Below are 13,052 nucleotides of genomic sequence, written 5' to 3'. Positions count from 1 at the left end.
CAGCTATTAATTATTTTGTGGCTGCAAATTTGACCTGTAGGTTTGCAAAGTTCGCCTCCCATTGAAGTCAATGGGGCCCGCCGCGAACATTCTGGTTCGCGAACTATCGTCCGCGTTCGCGAAACGTCCCGTCGGAAGTTCGTCCATCACTACAGAGGAACCCTTGAAATAGTTCTCTGGTCTCGGGGAACCCCTGCTAAAAATTAGAAATCGACAACTCATGATACATTAGTGTGATGGTCAGTGGGGTGAATGATCCTTACACTTGTGGTCATTGGGAAGAATTACCTCCTTATAGATAGCTAAAAAGATCAATGGTGTCGGTGGGAACTTATCTGAGAGGCAGAAATTGCCCAATGCTGAAGGAACCCCTAGTAACCTCTGGAGGAACCCTGGCTGAGAATCACTGGTATAGTTAATGTAAAAACACATCATATAGGTTTTCCATTCAGTCAATATATATATAGGAGTATATTCATGAATAACCATGGTATATTACAGAAAAAGCAACAAAACTAAAAATAACAATGAAAATAAAAAGGAAAAACAGGGATACCACATCCCCGATCTAAATTGATCTTATCTGTAAATAAGAAAGCCGATGATGAGCCTAAATCCCTGTGAATCGACAGACAGAAGAATTTATGCTGCTGATTTGATTGTGCCGATCCTGCCAATGGATAAATAACTAATGAGATGCTGGAACTCTTGTTAACACGGCATGATGTTAAGATGTCAACTCTTATTAGTAACAGCAAGAAAGGTCTGGTGCAATTATGATAAACTGCACCACTGGAATATATGATCCTACATAATAATTTTAATTAATTAGATGAACTCATATTATTGTTGGTATATATAACCTTCCATTTAATAAAAGGGTTATTGTCTTTATTTTCATGTTCTGAGTGTGCTGAGAGGGTGTCTTCAATTAAATTGATTTTGAGTTTAATTAGTTACTTATCATATTTATATGCGCAACCAGACTATGTCACGCTAGCTATGTCTAAGCACCAACATACGGTATGAAATGTGTTAGCTATCCAGCTCTGCCTCTGTACCATATGGGCTAATTTTGGATTTTAAAACTTTTTTTCAATAAAGGTGTTGTATCAGTGTGTGGCAGTCCAGGACTCCTCTTTGCTGCTTAATTGAACACACTGAAGTTAGAAGCTGGTTGGCTACCATGCACAGCTGCACCAGATTCTGAGTGCTTCAGTTTTAGTAAATCTGCCCTAGAGTGTATATGCTGCCGGTGTTCTTGAAAACAGCAAACTTGTGAAAATTTGCAATTAACGCTGCTGGAGAGTCACCGGAAGTGACATCATTGGAGATTTTGGCGAGTTGGCTCTTTTGACAGAACACCGGCTCAAAGCTGATACACTCATGTAAATCCTGGAGCCTGTGCTGTTCTTGGCTGTGTAAACAAATGTCAGAAACATTGCCTTGTGATTTGCTACAAAATTACAACATTGTAGTCTGATCTGAGGGAGAGGAGACAGAGGGAATGATTTCTCCAACCTGAATCAGTTTGACATCATCTCAACTTAGGCAAATTCACTTTCTGAGGATTTTTAATGATAAAATTTGGAGATTTTTTAAAGAAACAATTTTAGTCTAATTGAATTGTGTCACAAATTAAGAATTTAATTATTCAGATTTACAAGTTTTCTAAAAGACCCTGTGCTACATCATTGTAGCTCATATACCAAAACACTTTTTCTACGCCTATACTTACCTTCACTGTGCGACCCTATTTAGCCTTCCAGAGAGATTTTTTTTCCTCTAAAGGCAGTGCTGTGCAGTGAATATCTCCAGAACTGGTCTAAAGATGAGAATTTGGGTATATGGACTACACTGAGGAAGGTGGAGGAAACATGTGCCATATTATGATTTTTAACTGATTTGCTCTTGAAAATACCTTAAAATACAGTTTCCCAGCTGGATCTAAAATTTTCTGACAACAAAATCCGATCGTTAAAATTCCGATCATGTGTAGACAATTCTGACGGACAAAGTGGCATGCATGCTCAGAATAAATTACGAGATGAAAGCTACTGGCCCGTTTATAGTCCCAACGTACTTGGTTTACGTCACCTCGTTCTGAACAATCGGATTTTCCAAAAACCTTGTGCGCCCGTGTGTATGCAAGACATGTTTGGGCCAAAATACGTCTGAAAAAAATCTGACGGATTTTGACGTTGGAATGTCCGACTATGTGTACAGGGCATTATTGTTTGATGGCTACACCTCTCATCACAAGTGCACTCATCACACTTGTACTTTGGAGAAAAAGGAGGGGACGTTTCTGACAAAGTAGGTTAGAGCGCTGTGGACAGGGTGTTCTAAATCTGGTGCCTATTATCTGTACTCTGTACAGTCATATTTAAACACATTTCAAAACTGCTAGAACAGAAAAGTAGAGATGAAACAGTAAAAAAAGCCTATTAGTACAATTTCTATATGACTGCATAAAGCTGTGTTCACTTCAATCATCCAATTGTGTGATAGTGAAAGTCCTGTTTCTTGTAATTCCCTTGCACATAATTAGATATTTAGAGTGACACAGATAACACAGCCTCACTGTTTTTTTATGAACATTTACTTTGCAAAGTCAGCAAACACCTAATTTCATAAATGAAGCGTTATGAAAAAGAGCAATCTCAATCACTGGGGTTTATTTACAAAAAATTTTGTTTTTAAAATTTAGGATCCAATTATACCTGTCTACCTTGGTGAGCTACATTAAAAAACATTGCGTTAAAACAACCTATTAATTTTGCAAACACACCTGAGCAGATAGAAAATGTACATTTTCTGGTGTAATGTAGAGGTGCATTGGGGTATCATGCAATAGTCATCCAAGCGACCCCTAAATCATACTTCCCAACAGTCCTGGGTTGTGTGAGGCTGTCCTAATTTTTTTTTTGAAGCACGTAAGGGTCTAATAGGCTTAAAAAAATGATGTGCTTGGGGTGCAGAGCACTGCACCCCGTTCCCACCCAGTTGTGTGATGATACCGAATGAATATTCACTATTTTCACACTAAATTTCCTCCCCGCCAATCAGGATTCAGGCCATGAGACCTGATTCCCGATTGGCCAAAGCATCAGGCGATCCTATTGGACGCCTGGAAGGTGGAGAGAGGAGATGCAAGGCGGAAGGCATGGAAAGAAGCGCTCGATCAGAGGACACTGGAGCCCACTACACTTGAGGACACCAGGGCCGCTGCCCGCAGCCGGCCACCTTAATGGGGTAAGTGCCAGATCAACCATTAGACAGTGGGGGGTGCCAGTCGCCCATAAGAGAGGGTGATTCACAGACCTCAATAAAAGCCTAACAGGGGCTCTAACTTTCCCACTCTATGCAAAGCTGAACAAAAAGTTTAAGCCTTACATACACTTTAGATTGTTTCATATTTGTCACCAAATATCTGAATAGTAACAATTCATTCATGAACATAAACAGTGCACAGCAGGGTTAGGCAACCCCCTGGCACTGGTGCCACGAGTAGCACACAAAGCCTCCCTCTCCATCAGCAGAGCAGCACAGGGAAGTGTCAAGTAAGGAGGAGGCACTGTACCCCCACATATTGTAAAATAAGGGGAGATATTGTTGGGTTCTCTAACGTTGCTGTAGCTATGATTGTCAGCTTTTATGATGGGGAAGAGATTGGGTGCAGTTCTGCTGGGGGGCGGGGGGGGGGGGTGATCCCTGTTTTCAGGAGGAGGCGGACCTCCTGCTGGCATTGACTACTGCTAACAGTCCTGCTAGATCCGCCCACCATCTGAAAGAAGGTGACTTGCTTGGTTGCCACTACCAATCACAGAAAGAAGGGATTTCATTGTGATTGAGAAAACCACATCAGGTGACAGTTTGTGGAATTACTGTTGAGCTTCTGGGAACTTTGTTGAAATAATTCCTGAACTTTTGCATCACTTACTACTGAGCCCCTGCACCCTGTGTCCCTTTAAGCCACAGCCAGTGTTATAAACTAGAAGTGACCAGAACTGTGTGACTGCGACAAAGTGAACCAGACATAAATAGGTGAAAGTAAGTTTATTAAAGTAAATGCATATAAATGTGAATACACCACCAATACAAACTGAGTGAACAAACCAAACAACCAAACAGTGATGATAAACAAAAAAAACAGCATATGTAGCAAAAGGGAGTTGTCATGTATCAGATAAGACCAGAACTGTGTGGACTGCAACAGAGGAAACCCAAACGTGTATAAGTGAAATATAAAGATTTATTAAGGAAAGTGAATAATATAAATACAACCACACAGTGCAATAAATCAACCAACAGAGACCCCCAAATAACAACAGACAGATATGTACAATAAATGGGAAATACCAAGATCGTAAACGATAGGCAGGCCAGGGTCATGCACAGAGGATCAGTAGATAAACACAGGGCAGTCCAGAATCAGAGACACAAGCCAGTCCAAGGTCATACACGGGGAGATCAGCAGATGGGGTAGGAACACAGAACAGGGAGAGGATGGATGGATCAGACTGCAGGGCAGGGATGATGGTAACAGGTGGGACAGGGTAGGGACCAGGACAGGGAAACAGGATCAGAAACACGGGTCACAGGTTCAGGGCACAGGAACAGGTTTAGGATCAGGAGCAGGAGCAGGAGCACAAGCAGCAGGTCAGGGCACAAGGACAATACCAAGGCAAACATGTGAATGCTTGCCAGCTATTTATAGGCCTGTGATTGGCCTCAAGTGACAGCTGATTGCAGGAGGTGCTGTCTGCTCCACACTGCCAGGATCCATCCGCTGGTGGACGCCAGTACTGCAGCCCAAAGCTGACATAACATCAGCAGGGAAAAGCTCTCCTGACAGTTTGAAACTGCCAGGAGACACCTGCTGGTGGACCTCAGTACTGCACGCCAAAAGACAGATATTATCAGTGGATGGAACATTTCCTGACAGTACCCCCCCTCAAAGGAGCGGCCTCCGGACGCTCTAACTAGCTGCTGCTGGGACAAGTCCATGGCATCAAGCTGGGCAGCAGGCGGAGTCATATTAAGCTGCATATGAAGACAGTCTAAAATATTAAACCAGGCGATGGGCATCTCAAGCTGGACAGCAGGTGAAGACATAACAGGCTTAGCAGCAGGCACTTTGAACTGGGCGGCAGGCTTCGGGTCATTGGGTTGGGCGGCAGGCTCCGGGTCATCAGAAGGGTCCGGGTTGTCGGACTGGGCAGCAGTCACCTTAAACTGGGCAACAGGCACATCAGGCTGGGTAGCCAGCACAGGCACATCAAGCGGGGCAGCGGGTACATCAAGCTGGGCAGAGGGCACCGCAAGCTAGGCAGTGGGCACAGGCGCTTCAAGCTGGACAGCAGGCACTTCAAGCTGGACAGTGGGCACAGGCGCGGTCACTTCAAGCTGGGCAGCGGGCACTTCAGGCTGAGCAGCAGGCACTTCAGGCTTGGCAGCGGGCGCAGGCACTTCAAGCTGGGCAGCGGGCACTTCAGGCTGGGCAGTGGGCACAGGCACTTCAAGCTGGACAGCGGGCACTTCAAGCTGGACAGCGGGCCCAGGCACAGGCACTTCAGGCTGGGCAGTGGGCATGGGCACTTCAGGCTGGGCAGCGGGCACTTCAGGCTGGGCAGCGGGCACCACAAGCTGGACAGCGGGCACCACAAGCTGGACAGCGGGCACAGGCACTTCAGGCTGAACAGCGGGCACAGGCACTTCAGGCTGAGCAGCGGGCACAGGCACTTCAGGCTGAGCAGCGGGCACAGGCACCTCAGGCTGGGCAGCGGGCACAGGAACCTCAGGCTGGGCAGCAGATAGGAACACCTCAGGCTGGACAGCAGACAGGAACACCTCAGGCTGGGCAGCAGACAGAAGCACATCGGACCGGGAAGCTGGCACATCGGACTGGGAAGCTGTCACATCGGACTGGAAGGCAGGCAGCGGCACGTCAGGCTGGAAGGCAGACAGTGGGACATCAGGCTGGAAGGCAGGCACCGGGACGTCAGGCTGGAAGGCAGGCACGGGACGTCAGGCTGGAAGGCAGGCACCGGGATGTCACGCTGGAAGGCAGGCACCGGGACGTCAGGCTGGAAAGCAGGCACTGGGACGTCAGGCTGGAAAGCAGGCACATAAGACAGGAAGGCCGGGACATCAGACTGGAAGGCCTCAGACTGGAAGGCCGGGACATCAGACTGGAAGGCCTCAGACTGGAAGGCTGGGACATCAGACTGGAAGGCATCGGACTGGAAGGCATTGGACTGGAAGGCCGGGACATCAGACTGGAAGGCATCAGACTGGAAGGCCGGGACATCAGACTGGAAGGCATTAGACTGGAAGCCCCGGACATCAGACTGGAAGGCATCAGACTGGAAGGCCGGGACATCAGACTGGAAGGCCTCAGACTGGAAGGCTGGAACATCAGACTGGAAGGCTGGGACATCAGACTGGAAGGCATCAGACTGGAAGGCTGGGACATCAGAATGGAAGGCTGGAACATCAGACTGGAAGGCTGGGACATCAGACTGGAAGGCATCAGACTGGAAGGCTGGGACATCAGAATGGAAGGCATCAGACTGGAAGGCTGGGACATCAGACTGGAAGGCATCAGACTGGAAGGCCTCAGACTGAAAGGCCGGGACATCAGACTGGAAGGCATCAGACTGGAAGGCCGGGACATCAGACTGGAAGGCATCAGACTGGAAGGCCGGGACATCAGACTGGAAGGCATCAGACTGGAAGGCCGGGACATCAGACTGGAAGGCCGGGGCATCAGACTGGAAGGCATCAGACTGGAAGGCCGGGACATCAGACTGGAAGGCCGGGGCATCAGACTGGAAGGCATCAAACTGGAGCAGGTTGGTTGGTGTGGAAGCAAGTTTGGTTACTGGCAGGATCGTGTGAGTGGGGGAAGAACTTTTGTTTCTTCTTTGGCTTAACTGATGGAGATCTGTAGGTGGCTGTAGGACTGTAGGTAAGAGGTGAGGCATACTGAAACGAAGGGCTGGGATACGGCAGGGAAGAGGTAACAGTGGCTGGGGGAAGTTCTTGAGGGATAGTAGGCAACGGGAAAGAGGCAGTTGGATTAAAGGCAGGAAATGTGCAGCAGGAAGAAACAGGGTATTGATATTTGGTGGGAAGTAGAGTATATTGGGCTGAAACTGAGGTTGCCATAGGTGATGGAGGAAGAGACTCTTGGGCGAGCAGGTGTTTGGTAGCAGAGATGGTTTGTTAAGGGCTGGCTGTGGCTGATTGCAAAATACCAGACCATGCTAAAAGTAGTGGTTGCACAAACTGCGGGTTACATACTGCCTGTCTAACAAGGGATTGTACAGAATCAACACATTCTATTATCATCTGTTGGGAACAGGCTGTGTAATGCTCTAAAAAGTAAGGGGAATCATCTTCCAGAAGCCATACCAGTGATGTGACCTGATTAATACTGAAAGGGGGAGAAAAATCATCATGGCCCCCCGGGATGCAGGGCAGGGTCAGCTCTGTGCAGATTTGAATTAATGGCTGAACATCCCCAAACAGCATACAGCCCTGATCAACCCAGGAGTGAGCTAAACGAAAGGTTTCCAACAGCTGATCACTGGTCTACTCTGGCGGAGATAGTCACCACTCTCAGATGCCAGCAAAGCATAATAACAAATCACCTCTAAATTCATTTCAGTAAGCAACCTGAACCAAGATGGTTCCTCTTTGTAGCCACTTCTGGTCAGGGATGGCCTTGGCATTCTGTTATGTATCAGATAAGACCAGAACTGTGTGGACTGCAACAGAGGAAACCCAAACGTGCATAAGTGATATATAAAGATTTATTAAGGAAAGTGAATAATATAAATACAACCACACAGTGCAATAAATCAACCAACAGAGACCCCCAAATAACAACAGACAGATATGTACAATAAATGGGAAATACCAGGATCGTAAACGATAGGCAGGCCAGAGTCATGCACAGAGGATCAACACAGGGCAGTCCAGAATCAGAGATACAAGCCAGGCCAAGGTCATACATGGGGAAATCAGCAGATGGGGTAGGAACACAGGACAGGGAGAGGATGGACAGATCAGACTGCAGGGCAAGGATGATGGTAACAGGTGGGACAGGGTAGGGACCAGGACAGGGAAACAGGATCAGAAACACGGGTCACAGGTTCAGGGCACAGGAACAGGTTTAGGATCAGGAGCAGGATCAGGAGCAGGATCAGGATCAGGAGCAGGAGCAGGATCAGGATCAGGATCAGGATCAGGATCAGGATCACAAGCAGCAGGTCAGGGCACAAGGACAATACCAAGGCAAACATGTGAATGCTTGCCAGCTATTTATAGGCCTGTGATTGGCCTCAAGTGACAGCTGATTACAGGAGGTGCTGTCTGCTCCACACTGCCAGGATCCATCCACTGGTGGACGCCAGTACTGCAGCCCAAAGATGACATAACATCAGCAGGGAAAAGCTCTCCTGACAGTTCGAAACTGCCAGGAGACACCTGCTGGTGGACCTCAGTAATGCACGCCAAAAGACAGATATTGTCATTGAGATCCTGCCAGAAATCTGTGCCCAGGCCCTCTGGCTCGCATCCGCCGGCGCCACCGCGTGTGCACGCGACCGTGCGTGCGCCCGTGCATGGGAGTGCGTGCACGCGCCCCTGTTGGCGCCAGACAGGCTATTTAAGCCTGTCTGTCACAGACGGTCCCGGTGTCTGCTCTACAGCGTTGTGTGCCTGAGAACCTAATCCGAAGTACTTACCTGTGATTTAGACCTGGCTTGTCTGTGACCTACCTGTTATCTGCCTGCACCCGACCCCGGCCTGTCTGTGACTACTCTCCTGCCTGCTCCCTTGTACCTTGCTGCCAGCCCGATACCTGACCCGGCCTGTTTAACGATCATATCTGCTAAGCTGATCCAGTTTGCTGAGCTGATTCCATCTGCCAGGGTGATCCAGTTTGCTGAGCTGATTCCATCTGCTGAAGTGATCCAGTTTGCTGAGCTGATTCCATCTGCTAAGCTGATCCAGTTTGTTGAGCTGATCCTATCTGCTAAGCTGATCCAGTTTGCTGAGCTGGTCCAGGTTGCTGAGCTTATCCAGTCTGCTGAGTTGATCCTGTCTGCCAAGCTGTTCCCATCTGCGGAGCTGACCCAGTCTGTTCATCCCTTCCGGTCTGTTGTTACTCCTGTGTCCCCTGTTACCTTACCAGGGAACCGGTAGTGGGAGCTGTAAGGGAGGCCTCCCTCTGCAATTCGGGCTCAAAACCACTAGGTACATGACAGATATTATCAGCGGATTGAACATTTCCTGACAGGAGTACCAGAATTGCAGTCAAGCCAGGCCAGAGTCATAAATAGGAGGTCAGCAGATGGGGGGACAAGGAGAAAGGGATCAGGTTGCAGGACAAGGTTCCAGGGATGCACGAATAGACAAAATCAGGTACAACAGGTTCAGGATGCAGGATGCAGGAATCAAGGTTCAGGATTAGGATCAGGCTAACAGGTAACAGATAAACAGGCTGCAGGTCAGGGCACAAGGACAATACCAGGGCAAGGTGAATGTGCACATTCCGAGTATTTATACTATGGCTGCTATCAGTCATGTGACTCCTGATGACAGAAGGTAATACCTGCTCCACACTGCCAGGATCCCTCCACTGGTGGACGCCAGTACTATGGCCCAAAGATGACATAATTCCAGTAGGGAAAAGCTCTTCTGACAGCTCAAAACTGCCAGGAGACACCTGCTGGTGGATCTCAGTACTGCATGCCAAATGGTCGATATTACCAGCAGAGGGAAACTTTCCTGACAGCCAGGTATGAAGCCCAATGAATATCACACCCATTTGCTGTGGTGCAGAGCGCTGCACTTTACCTCAGCTCTGGGAGCCCAACCTATGATCCTGCACACAGGCCCACTGATTTCAGAAAATAGAGCAGTGGGGCATATGTGAAAGGAGGTGTATTGGTGGGACAGATGAGCAGGGGGTTACAGTGGTGGGGCAGGAGAGCAGGGGGAACAGAGGTGGGGCAGAAGAGCAGGGGGATATGGCGGTGGAGCAAATGTGCAGGGAGGTACAGTGGTGGGACAGATGAGTAGGGGGGTTACAGTGGTGGGACAAAAGAGCAAGGGGGTACACTAGTGGGGCAGATGTGCAGGAGGTACAGTGGTGGGGGGATAAGAACAGGGTTCAGCGGTAGGACAGAAAAGCAGGGGGTTACAGTGGTGGGGCAGATGAGCAGGGGGTTACAGTGGTGGGACAGATGTGCAGGGTAGTACAGTGGTGGGGCAGATGTGCAGAGGGTACAGTGGTGGGGCAGATGTGCAGAGGGTACAGTGGTGGGGCAAATGAGCAGAGGGTTACAGTGGTGGGACAGATGAGCGTGGGGTACAGTGATCTGTGGTGTGAAGGTGTATGAATTGGGGCTGATCTGAGGTGTAAGAGCGCAGGATGTTAATTTCTCACTACTAAAGTCATTTACAGCATTTACTTTAAAAAAAAAATCTATTTAGTGATTGAGAGTGTGAAGTTTGGTTATAAAATCGGTATGCTCAATTTCTTTGAAAACATTTTTCAAAAGGTTGCTCAAAAGGTTGCCTACCCCTGGTGTACAGTATGTTGAAAGAACTTTGAGAAAAGCTACTCTGAGGACATCTAGTGGTGAGTTCTTAAAACTTTGCAACGTACAATTCATGGCTATGCAAGAGAAAGGCCCTTCTGTACTACTTTTACTACTCAATACAGATATAATAATGAAATATCACAACATGAGATCAGACCATAAGACTTATTTGTTTATTTTTGTGGATAAAGACCTGTCCATTATGAACTTCCTACGGCAGAGCTGTGAATTGTAGCTGAAGTTGTTTTAATAATTCACCACTAGATGTCCTCAGAGTAGAGTTTTCTAAAAAAATTATTTAACTTACTCTAAAAATGTTTTAACAAATACAGGGTAAACGAAAGTATAAGTATAAGACATGGCTACATTGCCTAAACAGCAAAAACATACCAAGCACCAAATTTCAGTTTTACATTTTCACACACATTAAAAACAGACGGACCTTTCTCCAAAAGTTTTAGGACGCCTCTCCAAAAGTTTTGGGACACATCTGCAGGGATAGTTTTTTGGTTGTCTGCTGATATTCTAAGCTCTATTGACTCACAGAACGTACGCTCTGGTGGGTCTGAGCTATCTGGTAAGCTCACATCTACTCTGGTGGTGGTCTTGTCACGCTGATGATTGCCAGACACTTTGCTTTGGTTGTTTGAAGAGTGTGTAAACTTCTTTTTGGGACTTTTGGCACAATCCTCAATGGACTTTTTCACCTATATATTTCTTTTTGTGCTTTTCACTTCAATGTTGTAATCTGTCTTCGGACGGCTCAATTTTTGTTCATTTTATTTTTGTGTTTATATATATATATATATATATATATATATATATATATATGTGATTTTAGTGTTATTACACCAGTCACTTTTTCATTGTTTATCATTTTCTTTGATATCCTCTTATCACAAGATTTGGTGCCAGTACCTATCACTATTCAGTGTGTCATACGAGTGGTTGCTATTGTTTGCCACTACATAGTGTGCCATCACACTGACTACTAGTCTCTGTTACTTTTTTACACACGATAGCACTGACATGTGTTCAGTCATGGTATTGTTTTAGTCACTTTAAAGCTCTACACCATATATATCCCTTTACACACACATTAACTTTAATGGCATCCCAGTCTTAGTCCGTACGGTTCAATATTGAGTTGGCCCACCCTTTGCAGCTATAACAGCTTCAGCTCTTTTGGGAAGGATGTTCACAAGGTTTAGGAGTGTGTCTATGGGAATGTTTGATCATTCTTCCAGAAGCGCATTTGTGAGGTCAGGCACTGATATTGTATGAGACTGCCTGGCTTGCTCAATATTGAACCCTACAGACTGATGCCTTGTACACGGTCGGACTTTCCGACGGAAAATGTGCGATCGGATCGTGTTGTGGGAAAATCCGATCGTGTGTGGGCTCCATTTGACTTTTTCCGTCGGAATTTCCGACACACAAAGTTTGAGAGCTGGACCTAAAATTTTCCGATAACAAAATCTGATCGGTTAAATTCCGATCGTGTGTAGACAATTCAGACGGAAAAAGAATAAATTACAAGACAAAAGCTATTGGCTACTGGCCCGTGTTCTACGTCTCCATGTTCTGAACGATCGGATTTTCCAACAACATTGTGTGACCGTGTGTATGCAAGACAAGTTTGGGCCAAAATCCGTTGGAAAAAATCAGATGGATTTTTTCGTCGGAATGTCCGACCTTGTGTACAGAGTATAAGACTTGGATGCCATTAAAGCTCATGTGTGTGTAAAGGCAGGTGTCCCAATACTTTTGACAATATAGTGTATGTTGGGCAACATAAGTTGGTGAGTGTAAATCCTTACGTTAGTGGCAGGTTGCACTGCTTGGATCGATAGACGAAGATAGACTGAGACTTATATATGAAGAATTTAAGATTCTGTGGCTTGTGTTTTGCTGTGTATTTTTTTTTTTTTGTGGAGAAACATTTGAAGTGAAGATATATAGCAATGATCAGTTGGTTTTTTTATTGTTTTTTTTTTTAGTACATACGGATAAAAGTTTTGATTTGTGTTATTTTGTGCATCTACACAGAAAATTATTTAAACATACCGTATATACTCGAGTATAGGCCGACCCGAATATAAGCCGAGGCCCCCAATTTACCCCCAAAAAACTGGAAAACGTATTGACTCGTGTATAAGCCGAGGGTGAGACATGGCTGTCCATCCCTGTGTGTCCGTCCATCCCTGTGTGTGTGTCCGTCCATCCATCCCTGTGTGTGTGTCCATCCATCCATCCATCCCTGTGTGTGTGTCCATCCATCCATCCATCCCTGTGTGTGTGTGTGTGTGTGTGTATCCATCCATCCATCCATCCATCCCTGTGTGTGTGTGTGTGCATCCATCCATCCATCCATCCCTGTGTGTGTGTGTGTGTGTGTGTGTGTGTGTCCATCCATCCATCCCTGTGTGTGTG

The sequence above is a fragment of the Lithobates pipiens genome, unplaced genomic scaffold (genome assembly GCF_037356315.1).
Source record: "Lithobates pipiens isolate NorthernLeopardFrog02 unplaced genomic scaffold, aLitPip1_a1.2 Scaffold_23, whole genome shotgun sequence".
NCBI classification, from domain to species: Eukaryota; Metazoa; Chordata; class Amphibia; order Anura; family Ranidae; genus Lithobates; species Lithobates pipiens.
Note: the sequence above shows the minus strand (reverse complement) of the source record.